The sequence below is a fragment of the Xenopus laevis genome, chromosome 2S (assembly GCF_017654675.1).
Source record: "Xenopus laevis strain J_2021 chromosome 2S, Xenopus_laevis_v10.1, whole genome shotgun sequence".
Lineage (NCBI taxonomy): Eukaryota > Metazoa > Chordata > Amphibia > Anura > Pipidae > Xenopus > Xenopus laevis.
In genome coordinates this window covers 116,598,744-116,608,215 of record NC_054374.1, presented here as the reverse complement: position 1 = coordinate 116,608,215, position 9,472 = coordinate 116,598,744, and positions in this window count along the sequence as shown.

Sequence of the window (9,472 nt, the reverse complement as noted above, 5' to 3'; positions counted from 1 at the left end):
TGTGAATCTAATAGAAATGAGTCCAAAATGTTCTGTTGAAACTCCTCAGTTTATATTAACATTCAAACTATTAATCAAACTGTGCTGTTTGGAAAAGCAAATAGCAAATGTAGTTAGAATTATATATTTTGTACCAGCATGCATTTGTTTATGTGTGGGTCTGGATATTACCGTCCAATCTATTTACACAGCAGTTGTGGCTTCTGAGATCCGGTGAACCAGTTTTATGCGAAAGCATTGTAATTCGAAACTTTCATTATAATACATTAGCATTTACCATTTGTCATTATAGCTTTTAATGTTTGTAAAAAAAATGCCTTTAATGCATTGGTCTCACTGGAAGGAAGCCTTTATTTAGAAATTGGTACAATATACAAGTGCATACAGTGTCTCGTCCTTCTTTTTTAACTGAGTTTATCTGCTTCTTTCTTTTCTTTTATAAAGTTCTAGGGTGTATGGAGAGGTGTAGGGTTATTTACTACATTTAGAGGATGGTGCAAAGTTAGTAAACATAGGTACGGACCCCAATGTTTTTGCACTTTTGTACCAGGAGCCACAAATATTTGCTCTTGAGAATAAGATCAAAATGCAAAGACCTGTGCTTACCCTCCAAGAATAAAGCCCTGTATATATTTGGCAGTTTTGTACTCATGAGGCTGTGGGACATGTTGGCCACCCATCCTGCTCCCTATGTAACGTATAACTTGTTCATCATTCAGACATACAAGTTAGGAAGCAATGTTAGTGGCATGGTGTAAAGAAGACCCAGCTCCATGCTCTGATTGAGACTCAAATGCTACACAAATGCTGCACTAAGGGGGGGGGGGACTTTTTGTTATCAGATATATAGGTGTTCATTATTAGGGTGGCTCGCCTTTCAGTTAACTCTTAGAGGCGTATTTGTTAAAGGTGGTATTTTAGTAATTTTAGAGGTTTTTTTAAACCACGACTAAACTCACAAACGCTAAAACCCCGACTGTCCTTGTTTTTAAAATGACCCGCTAGGATCAGTGCTCCTCCCACTGACTTCTACAGCGCCTCAACAACTTTTACTTGAAGGTGAAGTTTGGCATGAAAGGCTTTTGTGTTTTTTTTGTACTTAATGAATCTTGAATTTGTAGAGATTTTTATAAAAAGAGGAAAAGCACACATTTTTTGTGATTCGTGGAAAATAAAAAACACAATTCTATTGTTTGTAAATGACCCCCTGAGTGTGTGATAGAATGGTCAATTCTAAACAACTTTTCAATTAGTCTTCATTATTATTGTTTATAGTTTTTTTTAATTACCTGCCTACTTCTTCTGACTCTTGCCAACTTTCAAATCGGGGTTACTGACCAATCTAAAAAAGAAGTGCTCTGTAAAGCTACACGTTATTTTTTATTACTCATCTTTTTATTCAGTCTCAGTGCATAGTTGCTTGGCTAATTTGGACCCTAGATTGCTGAAATTGCAAACTGGAGAGCTGCTGAATCAAAAATGAAACAACTCTGAAACCTCATATAATTAGAAGAAATTGCAAATTGTCTCGGAATATCACTCACTACATCATACTTAGGGGGTTATTTATTAAATACAAAAGAGGAAGGTTGTGGGTGCACTCCAAGGCTAAGTTAAAATGTGTTTAAATAATTCTAAAAAATGGCTGTTCGCCGCAGAAGCTAGTGGTGGGGGAGGGCCTAACCCTGAGACTGAAACCAATGCCAAGATCAGGAGACATTTCTCCCAAGAAATGTTACTATGCAGGAAGTATATTTTTTTGTTCTATGAACAATGGTCGGGAGCACTGTACGGGGTTTACCTTGACGTGGTATGGTGGCTTATCAATTTTATGATCATAACTTTGTAACTGTTTTTGTAAATGCATACACTAGCATAAGCATACAGGGGACCAGGGAATGTGCATTGATCTATGGTCAAATCAGTAGCACTTCCATTGTATTTAAAAACATTTTTTACTTAGTTTTTGAGTGCACCCACAACCCTCCTCTTTTGTATTTGCTCATTTACTAAAATCTGAATGTTTCTGGTCGGAGTTTTAAAGGGGAAAACACCATTTTTCATGGAAAAGAACTAGAATTTTTTGAGATTTCTTAAACCTGAAGCTGCTAACAATTAGAATCAAAATACTCCAGCTAAAATCTGCTGAAATCATGTAAAAGTTAAAGTCAGATGGCTATTTTACCTTTGGAACATGAGTTTTATTTTAGTCTCTACTTTTCCTCTAAAACTCAACTAGAGAAATCCGGTTTTCTTAGGGTTAGTTCACACGAGGAGATTCGGGGAGATTTTGTCGCCTGGCGACTAATCGCCTCTTCTTCTGAGCGACAATCTCCAAAACTGCCTCAGCGTGTTTTCCCGTAGGCTATAATGAAAAGTCACCTGCGCTAATGCACATGCGCGATGCATTTTCCATGGTCGCCCGAAGTTGCCTCCATGAGGGTTAGTTCACACGAGGAGATTCGGGAGATTTTGTCGCCTGGGGACTAATCGACTTGTCTTCTGAGCGTGAGGCAACTTCGGGCGACTATGGAAAACGCATCGCCATGTGTGCATTAGCGCAGGCGAATTTTCATTATAGCCTATGGGAAAACACGCTGAGGCAGTTTGGGGAGATTGTCGCTCAGAAGACGGGGCGATTAGTCGCCAGGCGACAAAATCTCCCCGAATCTCCTCGTGTGAACTAACCCTTACAGAGCAGTTACTTCTTTTCCTGGAATAAAGAACACATAAAGGCAAATATACTACTTGCATAGCCTTGTGAAAGAATGTATATTCTAAACTATCCTCATTCAGTATATGTTGGACAGTTTTAAGGGGATCACTTATCACTTACAGGTTATTGTCTGTATGAGGTGGTCTCAACACAGAGCAGACTATGAACAATCTGCATTGTACCACTGGCTGGAATTCCTAACACATGAAATATTTAGCCATAAAAGCTTCCACCTTAAACCATTTGGAAAGCAAACCCTAACTATAAAGCCTATAGAGCAGTCGGATTTGACTCAGATCTCTTATCTGTCCAGGAGAACCAACTAGTGCCCCCAACTGTTTGCTGCCTGCAACATCTGTCCCATATATACAAAAGACCTTTGTTTATAAAAGTAGTAGTTGAAGTCAGAATAACAATAATATATAACTACCATAACACTGAGATAATGCAAACACAACTATGCACAACCATTTGAAAACATACTTTATAATGAGTTAGTTTACTTATTTTAGGATCTTCCCAAAAATCACTACACATGTTACTGGGCTGTTAATAAGGGTTAGGTCACAGATATTGCAAGATGTTTGCTTTTTTTTAACTTAACACAGACTGTAAAGCTCATTTCACCTCTTGGTGTCAGTTGCACTAATCTGAGTCCCTGATGTGAAAGTCATCCAGTAAGCTAAAGAAATCATTTATTTTTTCTATTAAGCAACGGTCTGTGGCTAGATTGTGCAGTGACTAGACAGCACACTCTAAATATCAAGGTTAACAAAAGTCACAGAGAAACCTTTAAAATAATTTAGAGGGGAGATAGATTGAAACCTGTCCTTAGTTTGTATTGATGCACTAGTCATTAACCCTAAATCAGACATTTCTTGTTCTAGTCAGGCTACAGTATTTCTTTATTTCTTATAGTTATCAGTAGACTGCACCAAATAGTAGTAATACTGTATAAATGACACTTGTAAGATTATCAACAATCTAAAGCTATAATCTACAAAAACAAATTGCAAGGAACAATATCCTTATTTTCTTGATGACTTATTGAAAGGTTCAAACCTAATTCTTCATGTTCCTACAGGTTCATTGACTTGACATGATAAACAATGGAAATATTTGTGATGAGCCTAATGCACCAATATGCCAAAGAGATTTAGCAAGGCATTGTGTACATTTACTCACTTGATCCTACAGCCAAGGGAGATTTAATTTCAAGGGGTTTAAATGTCTTATCCAGAAATCACACAATACATAGTCATACCAATTATAATTTCTCTTGTGGCTTTTTCTTTGTTTTGTAAAATATAATTTTTATGTATCAAAGTGGCAGTAAAAATAAAAAAAAACATACAATGGAACATTGAGTATATTATCTAGAAACCTGTTATGCTGAATTACAGGAAGGTCATCTGTCCTTTTTAAGCAAATAATTCTAATTTTTAAAAAATGGTTTCCTTTTTCTCTGTATAGGTATGGGATCCATTATCCGAAAACCTGTTATCCAGAAAGCTCTGAATTACAGAAAGACCATCTCACATAGACTCCATTTTATCCAGTAATCCACATTTTTAAAGTAATTTCATGTTTCTCTGTAATAATAAAACAGTAGCTTGAACTTGATCCAAACTTAGATATAATTTATCCTTATTGGATGCAAAACCAACCTAATGGGCTTATTTAATGATTAGATGGTTTTCTAGTTGACTTAAGGTATGAAGATCTAAATTACAGAATTCGGGCATTCTGGATAAAAGGTCCTATACCTGTAACAATAAAACAGTACATTGTACTTGATGGCAACTAAGTTGCATGAATCCATATTGGTGCCAAAGTAATCTTTTTGAGCTTATTTAATGTTTAAATTATTGTTTTTGGTAGATTTAAGGTTTGTTATGGAAAGATCCCTTATTCAGAAAACCCCAGGTCCCAAGTACTTGCGGGTTTAAATAAATAAAAAGGATTGTTGGAAGGCAAAAGAAAGTGATTTTAAATAGTGATGAGTAAAACTTTTCGCCAATTATGGATTTGCGGTGAAATTCTGCATTTTGTCATCGGCTAAAATTTGCAAGAAACTGACACAAAATTTTTAAGCAATTTTGTTTGCCTTGAAAAAATTATGACAATGCACCATATTCCCTTTATATACTCTCATACTGTATATATGTGTATCCTCCTAGTCATCCCTGTTCATTCACTTCCTACATCCCTTACTTTTTCTATGTTCACTTTCATTTATCTGCTGTCACAGTTGTAGCTATTTATTATACATTTTAGCTATTTATAGGACATTTATTTTATACATTTATAGCAATTTATTATACATATAATACAGCTTTTTACCATCATTCCTCGTTGAAGGGAAGATTTATCATATTTCTAAGTAGGGTTTATCATCTATTTACTTACCTTTAAATAAACAGTAAAATAAAAAGGCATAGTTGGGGAAATATAATAAAACAGAGGGCAATGACTGCACGCTAAATTGTAAAAAGACAGATTTTTGTGTAACAAGGGGAATGTCACATTCCGTCTAAAATTAATGAAGATGTAAAAAGATTTTTTTTTTTTATTTCTGTTTATTAACCTACACTAGAATACATCAATTGAGGGTAATCAAATATTACAGCAGCAGATTGTGGATATAGAGCCATAAAGCAAGTAAAAGTGTCATGAAGCCTGATACTAGAATAATTATGATGAAAATTGGTTGAATAATTTTTCAGCATATATAGGACAATGTTAACATAAGCCATAATAAAACATGTAGGCACGGAAGAGAAAAACAGAAGAAAAAGTGTCAATTCTCTAAAAGCTATGCAACTAATTGTGCTAAAAATGTTAAATATTTCTCATCTCATTATATCTAAAGAACATGAAATGTATGTAATGAATTATGTAAATATGGTGCATAATTATATGTTATATAATTATATTTGTTTGAATCCAACAATCAGCCAGTCATCTATTTTATTGTTCTCTAACACAAATTTGTGAACACAAAGCTAAAATTCAAGGTACCATTAATAACATGCTCATTCCACTTTATGGAACACCATTCATTTTTCTGTTAAATACTTATTATGACAATCAGATCAGAAAGTGAAGTTCCAAGTTTGACTCATGACAAGGAGGGCCAGTATTCTTTACAGGTCATGCCCTAATTTTGCACTCCCTTTACACCCAGCCCCTACTTTAAAGGTCATAAAATTAAGGGGGTTATTATGACAAAATCTTGACAAAATCTAAATTGCACAAATTTTTTCTAATTTGTTGCCGAAAACTGTGACTTGACACCCGAAACCACTAAATCTGGATTACTGAACAAAACCCAGGGCAAAGCAGGATATCAAAGGGACATCTGCCAATGACTTCTACATGAACTCGGCAGGTGTGAGTTAGAGTACTTTTTTATTAAAACTTTTAACACCATCCGAGTGTAATAAATCTCAAAAAAAAAAATTTTGTGTTTTTCCCCATTAAAAGTCCAACCACAATAATCAGACTTAAATAAATAACCTAAATGAATAACATAAATAAATAACCTAAATGTTGCCTTTACTGAAGCCACCTACATTACTGAAGGTGTGCAGCTGAATAGTGATGGGCGAAATTGGCGGGGGAAAATCTTGAAAGTTTCACGAAAAAATCATGAAATTCATGCATTTTTATGGAAAAATTGCAAAAATCTGACATTTTCAAGAAAAAGTAGTGAAAATCTGACATTTTCATGAAAAATCGTGAAAATCTGAATTTGACGCACATGTCCAAGCTGACGCTGGCGTTAAAGTCAATGGGGACGCCAGCAAAATTTCACGGGAGATTCGAGAATTTATTCATGGATGGCGAAACGCAGAAATTCGCCGACAGTCGAATTTATTCGCCCATCACTACTGTTTGAAACAAAAAAGATCCAAATGGTGCCTGAACTCAGAGGCAGGGTCCTTAGTCAATGGGAAAGTGTGAAATTAGATTTAACCACAGCAAATTCAACCACTCTCTGTTACATACAATATTATATTTTATTACTATATTATATGGTGAAAGTGAGAATGCTGGCATTTTTCATAGCTGCACACTCAGCTGCAATTCTTTCAACAGTCAATGAAAGAAACAGGTAACCTTATTATGATGCATAATTGAAACTGTAGATATATGTAAATATAATAGAGAAAACTATATTGACCTATTGTTCTTTCTGATAATCATTCTTTCTATTTCTATATTTCTGCCATTAGTAATTAAATACTCATATCTCAAGTATTTTGAGTAAAATAAAATGCACATATATATTTTCAGTTTACTTTTAACTAATGAAGAAAAGTAACTTCATAGCAACTAGTAATCAATAAAACAAGCCTCTCTGTCTAAAAACATGTAATTGCCTGTTTTCTTTTTAGCATCTTTTGGTTGACAAAGGGGAAAAAAACGGCAGTTGTGAGAAACTGAAAAGATAATGGTTACTTTGAGTACACCATAAGGCATGACCAAAGTCTCAGTACACCAAAAGGAAAATCTTGTTTGCTTAAATTATTTGTTTCTTCTGTCTAATGAATGTAATTCTAATATACAAGCGATAACACTGGCATTTCTTTGAAATGTTGATTTAGTTTAATTATGAAAATCACCAAGGTATTTTCTGGCTGCCGCATCACTCCCTGTACTAAGATTAATCACATCAACATCATTTATTTAATCTTCAAAAAGGAAGCAGTTGTTCACGAGAGCTTTCAAATAGCTTCATTAGTGCAATTTCTCAGACTCAAATACTTAGCTGGCCGTGTAAGACTGAGAAGAAGGAAGGTCATTGTATTCTATTCAATCTTCTAATTAATTTTTCAATGTTTACACATTTTATGCAACTTTGCATATGCTGATGTCGCGGTCTCCCAAGACAGCTTATTGGCATGTTAAACTTCATGTACACATGGATCTGAATTAAAGTTAAAGAATAAACGTGGATATGAATTGTGATCTTGGCTTACCTCATATGGTTACAGAAAATGCAAAGGGCATTTTTATGCAATGAACAACTATATTTGGAGATATTTTTTAATTTAATTTCTCAAAAAATGCATCTACTGTATATATATATATATATATATATATATATATATATATATATATATATAGCTAAAAATTGTTTTTAGCATAACTCAACATTGAAGATGACCCTTAGCAGACAAATATTTATAACTTTTCCTAACTCTCCACCCTGACAGCTGTATCCTGGCTGCAAGTATACAATGGTGATCATTGGCTAACTATTTAATGGCTAGCACCAGGATAGTTTAAAGGAACAGTAAGTCTTTGATAACGCAGACCCCCATGTCCAAGACTCCCTGTTGCCTAGGACCCCCGTGATTACCAAAACGCCACTGATTATATATGTATATAAATATAATGTGCTGTTACCCTGAACTGGTAAAAATTGTGTTTGCTTCAAAGGCTCTACTATAGTTTATATAAATAAGCTGCTATGTAACCATTGAGGCATCCATTTAAGTTTAACAGGGCACAAATGCACAAGTTACATAGCAGATAAGCTCTGTAAAATACAATGGGCTTAGTTCTGACACAAAAAGATAAACAGGGATAAAATGTCATTCATAAATCTCCACAGGTATATATAATGAAATTGGGTTTGTTCTTTCACAGTAAGATGGTGTAACGAATGGTGCTGGTGGTTAATTGAACAGGAGCTGGTGCACTGTTTAACAACAGTTTTAATACAGAAAAAAACTAGTACACACCTCTTTAGATGAGCACAAATGTGGGCAGGCAGAGAACAAGTCCATAAAACAAGCCAACGGTCAAGGGCAGTCAGAAGACTTGCGGAGTCAGGAAACAGGTCAAGGTCAAAACCGGGAGATCAGACAATGGGGAACAAGGACTAATGCAGGACTTACAATGGGGACTCAGGAGCAGGATGACAGTAATGGGGCCATAGGATCAGGAACACAGATCACAAGAACTAAAACAAATCAAGATCAGGAACACATCACAAGGCTGTAATAAGGCAGATTGGCCAATGATACAGCATAGGGGAGTCTGGGAAGAAGGCTTAAATAGCCATTTAAAGGGCATGTAAAGGCAAAGACTGAAAATCATACTTTCAAATGTCAAGGGGGAGCCCCCCCACCTTACTTCCCTGACCTTGAGCAGCTTTGTTTGTTTCCCTATAAAGCAGGTGGTGACTGTAAAGAGATTTGTATCAGCAGACCCAGTGCAGTCTGCATATTCTGATTATTAATCAGTCTTGCTGTATCGGCTTCTATGGAAGATATTATTTGACTTGTAATGTTTTGATAATTTATGACAATCCCTTATCTTAACCTTCCAACTGAAGCCCAGACCACACTGAGCATGTGCAAGGTCTTAGTCTTGCAAATATGTTACAAGATGACAGCCCCCTGTGGCCAACTTTGAAAACATAAATCATTTGTTTAATAGGCTTCTGGTGCAGTAATTTTGTGTTTATGTTTAGTGTACAAAATACAGCATTTCTAACATAATTCTATTTTAGATTTTAGTTCCCCTTTAAAGTGCCATTGCCCACAGCTAGGGGGTGTGTGTGTCAGGGAAGACTGACACGGAGGCAGCACCATAGTCATGCCAACACCACACACCCTCAAGTAACCATAAATAGCAGGTACCTAGTTTAAATCCAGGGAGGACTACAGACTGAAAACCTTTCTCATATAAAAAAGGACATTGTTTGTCAAGAAATACAGTTGTTTATGGATATGGATATAA